The 12,534-nt window shown below is 38.3% G+C and overlaps 1 non-coding gene across 1 annotated transcript; it reads right to left on the reverse strand.

Moving 5' to 3' along the window:
* Nucleotides 1-2,170: 2,170 nt before the first annotated feature.
* Nucleotides 2,171-2,258, reverse strand: trnay-gua (transfer RNA tyrosine (anticodon GUA)). The gene is given in 2 exon segments: nucleotides 2,171-2,206; nucleotides 2,222-2,258. It is a non-coding gene; the product is annotated as a tRNA-Tyr (tRNA).
* Between the last annotated feature and the right edge of the window lie 10,276 nt (nucleotides 2,259-12,534).

Consider the following 12,534-nt stretch of genomic DNA (forward strand, 5'->3'; position numbering starts at 1 on the left):
ATACCCAACACTGCTTGTACCCATCTGTCATGCAAATAAAACACCTTGAATTGAATTGAATTGAGGGGAGAGGGGGGAATACTAAAGGCAATACTGGCTCAATACCCTCGATGGGCTTTGACGTGCTAATGCGTTGGTTTAACAGTCCGGGTGTGGCAGGCTTCCAATGTCAACTCGACTCGATTGGAAGACAATGAACGTATTTTGTGATATTTAGAAATATAAATTTGTTTGGTGCGAGTGAGGTTTTATTTAATCTCTGACCAAGGGAAACGTTTCATTTTTTCAAAGAAATGTTTGTTAAAAAATAAAGTCATAGTTCTATGGGATTCAATCACAGACCATGTGACAAGGGAGTCAGGAAACTACTCTAACACACAGCGCCACCGGATTTAATAACGCAATAAAAACGCTATAAAATAATGTGACTAGGCACAGAAAAAGTTTACAGCACAGTACAATAATAAATGCTGACCATGACTTTAGAAGCATAAATTACCTTACACTCAATTTAAACACAAGCTGTCTTTCTGTATGAACCTCTAAGCTGGTTCATACAGAAAATGTAGAAATGCATTAGCCTGATTATGATTAAAAAACACATAATTAAACACGCGTTTGCGATTTAAATCAGAACACGATTTAAATCAATATAAATGTTTATATTGTAACGCATACTGTCCAGCCTCCATTTCTCTATAAAAATTTACTCTGTTGCACACACACACACAATAGAAGGAGGAACCGCTGTCAGAAGGGAAGATATGTTCAAAATATCGCAAATATCGTTCATGTTGCGATATTTTGAAATATAAAAGTCAATTTATTGTCCATAATATCGCTATTCTATTTTTTCGAAGAAATGTTTGTTAAAAGAAAAGTCCGGCACCAGCTGGATTCGATCACACAACCTCCCAGTTGCTAGTCACGCACCTAGACCAGTCGGCTAGAAGACAGCTCGCATGAACAGGCAGGCGAAAAAGCCCTACACAGCCCTGTCGCAGCACACGAATACCGTTATTAAATTCTTTAGATACGCGATTCCATATTATATTCCCTTTTAATCAAATTCTAAAAGTATGCTTGTTGACTCCGGTATCATGTTAGTTAAAGACTTCAAAGCTTAAAATGTTTAGGGAGAAATGGAATACTGGTGTGTATTTTTTTCTTTAAAGTACCAAGACCAGCTACAGTATATACTGTATGTTTATGTTCCAAAATTAATATCGTTTATGGCCTTCACACGCGTTACAGTATGCTCCTATTCTTTTTATGCTCAGCTACTAAGATTTCCCTTCAGTGGTAAAATTCAATATCTACAACGGGCACAGCAAAGACGTTTTTACTGTAAGTCTTTCTACGACAGACCAACGGACCACGAGTGCCCCTGTCGGTCAACCAATCACGTACTGCGGTGCCACGCGTCATCTTGCGTCATACTGAGCGACGTCACCTGCGGTACGTGTCTGTGACGCGCACTTTGAATGGCTGCATCTGTATCACTTAAAAAAATCAGAACTGAAGATTTGGATCCTGGGCCTCAATTTGATCAAATTATTAAAATAATAATTATCAAAATATCAGACTGTGTTTCTGCAACATTTCGTGCACAGTACGCCATTTTAATCTAAAACAGTCACAACGAGGGCTTTACACGCAGTCTGGGGTATTTTCCCCTTTTATATTTTTGCCACTTTATATCGAACCTGTTATACTCCCAGAAGGGCACAGTAGCTTGTACTTAATAAAAATGTACAATTCACCACTGGTATAAACAGATGTGTGCCGTGTTTGCCTTTGTAAGCATTTGTTTAAAAAATAAGTTCACAATACGATAAAAACACAGAAAGCATAAACTTTATAGTACAACGATACAAAATCAATACCAAATCATTATGCCAATTAAATACCTATCCTTTGAAAACAGAGAACACCTTTATATCTACAAAAAAACTTGACATTGGTATGCATTTTTGGATTACAAAGCAGACAGTGTAGTCCCTTAATTCAAAGATCAGATCTTGGCCAAAACAAGACAATCAGACGTGGGCTGAATTCGGAACAGGAACCTCTACATCGTCGTTTATTGAGCTTTTGATCAATGTCTGATTGAAACAGATTCCTTTTTTAAAGAGCTTAACTCTTTGATTAAAGTACACAAGAAACACCTTCCTTCGAGCCGGAATCGAACCAACGACCTAAGGATACCCCGCTGATTTCTTTACAGTCCTCCGCGCTACCAACTGAGCTATCGAAGGAATATCAAAAATTACTCTCTGGCACATACTGCCCAATGTAGTGAAATGTTCCGGGTGATTTAAATCCCACTTCAACATCAAGTTTCCAATTCGTTTCCTTAGTCTTGTTTACCTTGAATTTAAGCCACGAACCAGGATTCTACTGTATAAACTTCCAGGGATATTACAAAATGTTTGATGGGGCATCAATCATTCCAGTCGGAAATTGACTCCTTTTTTATTCTCGAGGGATCATATTAAACATTTCATTAGTATGGAGAGGAGGATCACCATGAGACACAAAACAGTTTATTTCTGTCTATTAGAAAGTAGCGTTTGTGCTACATTAATAATATTTTCGTGGAAATAAAGAAGTTGTAAATTTTAAAATTTATATTTGAATCGAAATGTGGTTTTGAATTAAATATTAGCGCGTTCATGTAATTAGTTTGTGTTTGTCATTACTATATATATATTGCCATGTTACTAGGATTTGTAACTGAAGTTTACTAGTTGTGTTTTTTATGATGATTAGACATTTGTTGATTACAATATTGTATATAATCTATAATTTGAACTATATTTTTCATGTGTGAATATTTGTATATTTTAAGAATACATTTCTAAAATAAATCATTGGCTTTATTTACTAGTTTCTACACCTATAAAAATCTTTCTTTGATGTATAATAGACCTTTAACTATATATGTATTATAGTCTTCTAAATTTATCCGTATAATAGAACTTCAACCATTTATGTATAATAAACATATAATCATAGATGTCTAATTGACGTATAACGATATACGTATATTAGAATTTCATTCTAGACCAGTTACGGAGCACATTTACACGTCTAAGGTATGCGTTTAATAGTCGTATATTCTATATCTTTTGCCCACTGGGATGTGCCGATTTTAACTTAGCAAACCAAGATACACATTTTCTAATGAAGCCTTAATTAAAAGACAGTTTGTTTCTCGAAAGCGTGTTATGTAAAAAAAGAGAAAAACGAAAATATATGGATGACAATCTTTCAAAGCTGAAGATGTTACTTTTGAAAAATTGACATTTTATGTATGCAGATGCATTCGCTGGTTTTAGAACTTTGCTGTACTTCCTGAATCATTTTCAGTATTATAAAGTGGGTGTAGATTTTTCTTTCAGGTTAGGACGCGAGTGTGTACATGTGTTTGATTTTCGTTTCACTGATTCTCATTGAAGATTTGGGAATTAACGACGAAAGAATCAGTTGCCTCGGAAAGCAGAAGGTTTGGTTCTCAACGATATTGAAGACACGCCCATGTAGAGCAGCGGGTGATGTTTTGTACTATAAAAGACCAAGTGCTCAAAGTGACGTCTGCATTTACCGTTTAGACTTTTCATCTCGGGCGCACTTTTAGAAAGCAAAGATAGAGCAGTTGTGTTGAATCGCCATATGACAGCTGTCAGCAAAGTGGCGCAGCGGAAGCGTGCTGGGCCCATAACCCATAGGTCGATGGATCGAAACCATCCTCTGCTATGTACGATTGATAAGCACACCAGCAGTTTAATGAAGTGCATTAAAACTGATTTTTTCTCTCGTGTGTATGCAAGCTTTACACTTAAGGTACTCTTTCATCTTTACCAATAGCAGATGCCCAAGTGTATCTTTGGTTGTTCTGCGATCCTTCATAGTTTCCTCAATTCCTTCAAATGAACATCCATATCAAAGCAATTATGTATATATATATATTACAATTAAGGTACATATTAAAAATATCAACGCACATTTGTATAATGTTAATTAATAATGATTAATAATGATTGTCAAGGATTGTCAAGTTCTCCAACAAATCTGTGTTCTAATTTTAAAATATTTTTGCTAAGGATACAACGGGTGTATAAATGAATTCTCCCAACAGCCAGTTAAAGAAAAATTCCACACGTGAAGATGGTTTTCTTGGACATTGACTTAGGTACTTAATTGTTTACTTGTTGTAGTTGCACACGAGTAAAACACGAATATTTCCTGCAACATTCAAGAGGGTTTGCGAAGAAATCCCTTCAATTTTAAGCGGAGATTATGTTTACATCATCACAATCTGAAGCGCATCCCTGAGTGCGTTTGACCCACCTGCCCTTTGTTTAACAGCTGCACAAGGACACATTCACGTTGCTTTTCACAAATCACTGGCATTTTTTTTGCAGCATTTCTTCTGTCCTGAGAAGCAAGATTTGTATTTTATCTTTCAGAAGTTGTATGAATTTCTTGAAGTTCAGAAACAACTTGTTCCAGAAAAGAAATGAACACTTGCTTCAAAGTAAATCAAGACGTATATGTCTCTTGCTGTATGTGCTCTTATCTGTCCATCTCTCTCTCCTCTTCTCTCACTCTGGCAGTCTGTGCAGAGTATCTGAAGGAGATGTAACACCACTTGGAAAAGAAGAAAAATTCTCAGGAAAAATTCTCAGGAAAATTCTCAGGCAGAATAAAAAATCATTATTCTCTTCTCAGTCAGATTCACAGCTCAGACTCACACTCAGACAGGATCTCAACTCCGTACTGCTCTCTATCCTCACAATCCAGAACCAGAAGATATTCAGACAATCAGTGCTGCTACATGAACAATATCAGACAGAACAGCCTTGACTCATGTCACATTTCCCTTTTTTATCCTTCCTCCCAGCCCTCTTAGAGACATAAAAGAGCTCCTGGTTCTCCTCTCTGTGAACTGGGCTCAGGGGTCACTGATCTGGCAGTTGTGGGCTCTGATCCAGGTCGAAAGCAAAAAGGTTCTATTAACGCTTTCCAGGACTTCCAGCCCTTCAGTATTATTTTCTTTACTGTATGTCAGCCTCCCAAAATGTTTATAAATGTTTTATAACACATATGAGTGTGGAATTATCTTATTATTTATATATAGTATTTATGTAATAAACACCAATAGTGACTCTATGATCAGTATATTGATTATTTGTAGCCGATGGTCCGATGGTCGTGTCTACAATAGTGACCATTTGACCAGTCTGTAGCTCTGAGCAGTGGGACTCAGATCACACAGAAGACCTGTCTGTGTGTGATTCCATACCAGCCCTGGGATTCAGCTACTCTCACAAATGTCTCATAGACCGTCTTATACATTTACAATTAGATGAAGTCATGTAACAGTTTTACAGATTATTTAAATAATCAGACAGCAGTTTTGGCAGTGGACACATCTCCACATGGGGGAAAGAAACTGAAATATATGTGCTCACTGTAAAGTAGGAAGAGGTGGTCAGACAAGCAAAACAACTTTGCAGATAATGTGAAGTGACATTGTTTTGTGTCAATCAGCTCACAGATTTCACTTCATGTGCCTTAAGCTGTGCAATTTGTATGGTTGTTGAATGAGATTGATTTCTTCACAAGCCCAGTCAATTGCCAGTGGAGAGCTTGCCAACGCACACCTTCATGAAGACTCTCTTTAAGATTTCATTGTCACGTCGCCTCCGTTGCATAAAATAGTAGCTCCGACACTAAGAGAAAGGATGAGAAATGGCGTTTATCAAGCGATTGCAGTGTTTGTTTGACTGAGGATCCTTGTGTGCTGAACTGGCCTCTGGAGAAGTGTAGTGCAGTAAAACAGAAGGTTTGTGTCACTCAAGATTGTTACAGAACAGAACAATACAATTACAATACTTTTATAAGAGTAAATATTACTGGTGCATCACAGTTCTTATAATGGTGAAAACAGGAGCACCTTCTCTACATTTTTGACTGAAGTATTTAAACAGAAAGAAATACTATCACTATGCAATTCATAAATGCAATTGAGCTCCTCTAAATGTTCTAGTCTGATGAAACAATGTATAGAATTAGGTGACAATATCGGAATTCATTCAAATGCACAAGATTAATTTTCAGCAACAAAAAAAGGGCTTGGAAATATTTTACAAGAATGAAACCTTACATTCACCTAAATAAACATTCACCCTCTACATTAGCAGAGAACAGTAGGACAGAAGGTTAGTGTCACTGGACACTGTTAGAGAGGCCAATCTCTTCTCCCTCATTATGCAGGCTTACCCACTCATGATGAACTGTCCTCCAGCGATACTCAGCTGCCATAATCGACACAGACATGACGTTCATGTACATATTATACCTTAATATGGCACTTATTTACAATAATTTGATCAAAACAACTGGTGAAAAAATAATAATCAAATATATCTTTCCTTCTTTTAGTAGATAAAGAATTAGTCCAAAAAAGAAGCATTTATTCCTTTCCTTTCCTACCAGCCCTTACAAGTCACCCAGTTTTTAATTTAGAGCTGGATTAAAGCTCTAGTCTCTTTGGGGGTGTGAGTTGGAATCCCACTGCTGCCAAATATCTCCAACTATCTCAGTGTTAAGAAGCAAAAAACACACATTTGCTGCAGAAGGAACAGGAGAATTTGTGCCATTCAGCCTTATAGCGTGATGTCATTTTCTCATGCTCATTTTTAGATGCTTGTGATCGAATCTATTATTATTATGAGTGTGCTCACCCTCCATAAAGGTAGCACAGATATAATGTGCCACGTTTTCAGAGAATCGCATTAAGTGCAGGTCAGAAGAAGGCGACAAAGTGTCCGCTAGGCAGTTCAGCAATTTCAACGGTGTTCTCTGTTGTTTAGGTCCAGAATGACACCTGTTACAACCAGGAAACACACAGTGTCAGGCATCAAGAAGACTTCCCAAAACCATGATCCTCTCCTTGATCTGGTGATGGCATCCAGACATTTCCTGCAACAAAGCCAGGATATGGTCTTCAACAACACGAGTGAAAAGCTAATTCCCAACCTTTGCAATCCTTTGCAAAGAAGGACCGCATGTGCTCAATGTTAAATGCACTGTTCATTATTAATAATAATAATCTTTACTTTATATAGCACCTTTAAAGCTGGCTTTTCAAAGCGCTTTACAGAATCACAACAATAAAGTTAAAAAAATACAAAAGATAAGCAGGATGAGAATACACAGTTAGAGGAGACAATAGATGGTGGTATTAAATACAGTAGGAACAGAGGGGTAAAGAATAGTTCATTAAAGGCTCTTCTAAAGAAGAGGGTTTTGAGTCTGGATTTGAAGGAGTTTAGAGAAGGTGACTCTCTGATATCCTCGGTGATAAAGATCCAGAGCTTTGGGGTAAAACAGGAGAAGGCCCTGTCACCCATAGAGTGTAGATGGACGGGGGAACAGATAGGAGACCAGAATTAGAAGAGCGAAGGTTGTGAGGTGGGGAGTAGGGCGATAACCCAGACAGGTACTGAGGTGCCAAGCCATGGGGAGCCTTATAGGTGAACATGAGGATTTTGAAGTTGACAGGAAGCCAGTGCAAGGACTCCAGGACAGGAGTAATGTGATCACAGTCCGCTGCTAATTTCTTTCTTGTGGCTGCTGGTTCATTTTCAACTGTGGACTCTTAAGAAGTCCTTTATTTGACTTGATCAACACCAATCCCTAGAGGATTTTGAAAGGTTGAATCAAAATGATACATGACTCTGGTGGGACTCGAACCCACAACCTTTGAATGACTTCATTCAATCAAGGCCTAGAAGTCCAATGCACTCACCATTGCGATATAAAACAGCTACAGAAAGCTGTAACTCATGCTTCTCCTGTTGTCTTTAAATTAAGCTCCATAAATATTGACAATGAGTGACCTGTTGTCTACGAAGAGATACTGCTGGGATTCGCACCCAGGGTCTCCTGGTTTTTAGTGAGGCATCTTAACCAGCTAAGCAACGGTGACAAACCTGCTAAATGTTATCCACAACTTCAAACACCTGTGAGAAACAGGCACCTGCAGTGTTTCGTCTGCTGGCTCAACAGATAATCCTTTTCGAAGTTTAAGGAGAGGATTTCTTTGTCAATTCAATTAAACATTTTAGAAATGCTGAACGATTGATGTGTTTCACGCGCAGAAATATTTTATTGTTACGTACTTTTTCTATGCAGTTAGTTCTCCTTCAACTCCGCCCAACAACAGAGGTCGTTTTTAATACAGGAGTAAAGGCACATTGCACATCTGCAAAACATCACGTACAGGTTTAGGGAGAGAGAGCGACATCAGTTATTGGAAGGTTGGAAGTTTCGGGTCACTTTTTTATTATAGATTCAAGCAGCCCTGAATACCTTTTCAAGAAACATTTCAGAATCCCAGTCACATCCTGTATGATTGCTACACAGGTCTACAGTATACAATCAGAATACTGTTTGTGCATTATATAAAACACACCGCCCAAAGCATTTCTAAAACAGGAATTACATGTTCCTGAATGCGCCCTCCTTTATAAATAAAATAAAAGGTCTGGAGCCTGCTCCAAAGAAGCACTATATTCAGAGCTGACAAAGATGTGATAGGAAACATCTCGGAAAACGAAGATGCAGTCATTTCCACGCGTCGCACAACAAGAGCTGAACCCACCCGACGTTCTCCAAAAGAGTAAGGTGTTGGGAGTGTGGCTGGGTGGTCTATGTGCTGGGTTTGTGCTCCATTTTCTTCGCTGGGTTAGGTTTGAATCTTGCCGCTGCTAAGTGTTGGTGGGTTAAGACCTTCCTTCTATTGCGACTTCAATGGGTAAAAGCTTTGCTTGACAGTCTGTCGAGAGACTGAACTAGATGTTTCAAGATAGTCTTTGTCAGCTTAACATCAAGGCATGAAAAAGCCTCATTTTGTGTTCCCAACAGCAATGCTCTTTGGTCCCTTCAGCATTATGCAGGGAACAACATCTGCCGTGATCACTTTTGAGTCAGTGTGAGTCGTAGTGTGCCGCAATTGTTTTTAAAATTGGTTTTGTAGGCATGGTGCATTTGTCTGTGAAACTTGAATGCTGTGCTTTTTCACGCAGAATCATCGGCAGGAGCAAAGCTTATTCAATCTTTGCGCACAGCGCTCCATCAGAAATACTTTGTCCAAGTTTTGAAGAGATTGTGGGATTCTCTGCACACGTTCAGATCTCGTACCTCAGACAATACCACCATTCGATGGGAAATTGATTCTGCTTCTTGCAGTTGTTCCTGTGGTTGCAGTAGTTACAAAGTCTCACTTTCTTCCACCTTCTGCTATAGTATTCACTGGGTGAGCTTCATCATTTGGCTCAGAAAGGTCAACTGTGCTTCGGAAAAAATCAGCTGCAGTGTCGTTATTTTGTCGGTGAGTATGGCTGTCTTTTAAAGCACATGAAAAACACGAGTTTGTGGATTTCTCCAAATAGCAACGAATTCAGTTGTGCAGTGCTTTACTGCTTTCAGAGGGTCTTTTATCGACGCTGCTATAGTAGAGAAGTGACATAATCACAAACGCAACCATTTGTGCTGGCTGTTTCACTAAGTATTAAGCTTTTTCAACTATCACATGATTTTAACTAATTTAACATCATCTCCAGGAGAGCACCTCGCACTGCTCACTGAGCTGATGTACAGTATGTGCCCATTTCTCAAAAATTAAATATCATCTGAACTGATTTTTTCTATTTTAAATGCATTCCTACTCTTTTAATATTTCAGTTAAATCTTGAAGTTCTTTCCATTGAAATTAATCCTAGTCCCGATGAAATATTCCAGGACATGGTATACCTTGAATAATGTTCTTATAGGTTTCAGTTTGGAAAAGTGCGCTTTCCAGAAGCTACCGAAACCTCTAACGGTCGCACAAAGCTTAATGCAATAGCAACGTTTGGGGTTGAAAAAGAATATCACTTGCTATGAATACGAACACTGTTACGGGAGGCGCGTAAGGACTATTTTAGCTCAGATCATCAATTTATCTTACATTTCTACTCCATTAATATCACTATTGAGTGCTGAAGGTAGGTCCTGGCAATACTTCATGAGATCTTCTTAAGAAAACTTAAAAAAATATATTTCCAGTGCTGCACAAAAAGTAAAAAATACTGATTATGTGCAACTGATAAAATCTCTCTTCCAGGGCTGTTGTAGCCACATGCAAATTACTTTATCAGCTTTAAAAGTTTCTTTTGCATTTATAAGACGATCAGCATGACACTCAAAACATACCTGTATTCAGTAAGCGCTGAGTCTGCTGGCTGAGCTAGTTGCCTCCTCACACATAATAGCAGCCCTGAAGCTAAGATAAATGAAGAGAAATTGCTTTTAGTGGGCACTTTTCATATCCGATGAGCTTGACATCTCCCAAGGGTGACGGAGTTCTTTTGCGACACTGCTTTTCCCTTTTTTCTTCTTTCTGTACTCTGATGGAAAAAAAACGAGAAAGCATGTAAGGGGAAAATGTATTTTTTTCATGGAGAAAACGTGCACCAGGAAATGTTTGGTTTTGAAGAAGTGATTTAACATGATATATGACCTAATTAACTGTAGCAAATGCTCACACTGCAAGGTCTGCTTTACTACAAGAGAGAAGTAGAGTGAAGATGTCATAATTTCACTGCGTTGTTGAAGAAAACATATTTTTCTTTAATTCTAAATAAATCAGAATTTCAAAGTGACACACAAACCCTTTGTCTGTATTAAAGAGATGATATTTTAAAACTGATAAAAATGTAGAAAACACGTTCCTCACTTAGAAATTTTAGATGGGATGGTGTATTACTAGTTGCAACGCTGAACTCACCATGGTGCAATTCAGTTACATGATTGGCCAGTGGTTTAATGGATAACGCGTCTGATTTTGCATCATGAGATTGTAGGTTCGACTTCTTGTGTGATTTTAAATCATTTTAAATCAGGCTCCTCAGAAATAGATGTCCATTATGTGAATGAACCGCACCTGAAAGCAAACGTTGGTCAGGTTTCCTTCTTTCCAGCATGAAATAGCAAATCGTTACAAAAAGCACCAGCTAATGGCCAATAGCATTTGTCATTTTAATTAACATGAATATACTGTAAGGTCTTGGTACATGGGATTGGATTTCATCCACAATTTAAAAAAGGGCAAATTATATTTACAGGCTTCAGACACTTTTACAATACAAAAGTGACCTAAAACTCTGTAACTTTCAAGTTAGTTTGAACCTGTAATGAAAAAGGGGCCTGAAACTTCCATTCTGTGATGTAACTGTCTCTAAAGTCGGACGTGATGTTTCACGGATGTGCAGTGTGCCCTTTCTCTTGTCGTGTTCAAAATGACTTGCTGTGTAATTTCTTGAATGCGTGTTCTGTACTGCTCTGTTATTTCATTTAGATTATCTATGTGGTGTACAGATAAAACTGGACTGCATGGTGTAATTTCTGGGTTCGGCACCAGCTGAACCTGAACATACATCAGCCGATCTCAACATGATTTGAACAAACAACTTTCTGATGGGGTAGCAGATGCACTACTGTTGCACCACGAGGTCACGCCCCATAAGTGCTTTTAATTCCCCCAAGGAGAAAAATCAGCGTCCCTGAAAAAATTTTTTTTTCATTCTCTCCTGTGAGAAGCGCCGCTCTTCCAACGAGGGTCTCTTCTTCCCAGACCACAGATTATTCTTCCTGTCCAGCTCTCATACAGAGAGCAGACACACTGTCTCCACTAATGTGTTTACTACATTTATAGATCTGACCCCCTTACAGCCCTGATATTCCTGGACAGGATCCCATATTGAGCAGTATTTCTCGCGTTGTGAACTTACAGTGTGTACACAATGTACTTTATACACAAAGTAAGTGTTTTCGTAACTCTTGGACGTTTTGTGAAAATATTACTGGCATGCCAAAATCGCCCCCTCAACTGAACAGTCCCACCCCCCTCAGTTTTGGATAAAAGGTTTGGACAAAAAGTTTTTGAACACTTTCACTTACTTAACTTGTGCCATAAAAAAATAGTTGTACTTTGTCAATAGTCAGATAACTATACTAACCCCGAATTCACAGTTACTACATCAGACTGTTTGATGTGCAGGAGGGCTATCCATCCAGGAACAGCACGTTACATAGTGTCTATGTTTTGGGGTGTCAACATTATTATGACCTTATTTGCTCAGGTGGACCAATGGCTTGCAGTAGTTTATCCTTATACTTACAATCGTTATATAACTAGGACTGTAGTTATAGAAGTTTGTACTTTCTGTTGGTTTTACAATGATTTCTTAATGATTCAGATCCTCGTTACCGTTGATCTTGTTGCAAAAATGAACACATATGGTTGATGCTCCAGGCAAAAATAATCACTTGAGTTCTGATGAACGTGGAACTGTTCTTCATCACTAAATACCAGATTGCTTGTCGTTATCTTCTAACATGAAATACTAATCAGTGGCATGCTTGCAGGAATTCACTTGGATGGTTGCAACGGCTCCGTTTAAACCAAAATATCACTGCCCC

Source organism: Atractosteus spatula, unplaced genomic scaffold (assembly GCF_055471065.1).
Source record: "Atractosteus spatula isolate fAtrSpa1 unplaced genomic scaffold, fAtrSpa1.hap1 Scaffold_51, whole genome shotgun sequence".
Lineage (NCBI taxonomy): Eukaryota > Metazoa > Chordata > Actinopteri > Semionotiformes > Lepisosteidae > Atractosteus > Atractosteus spatula.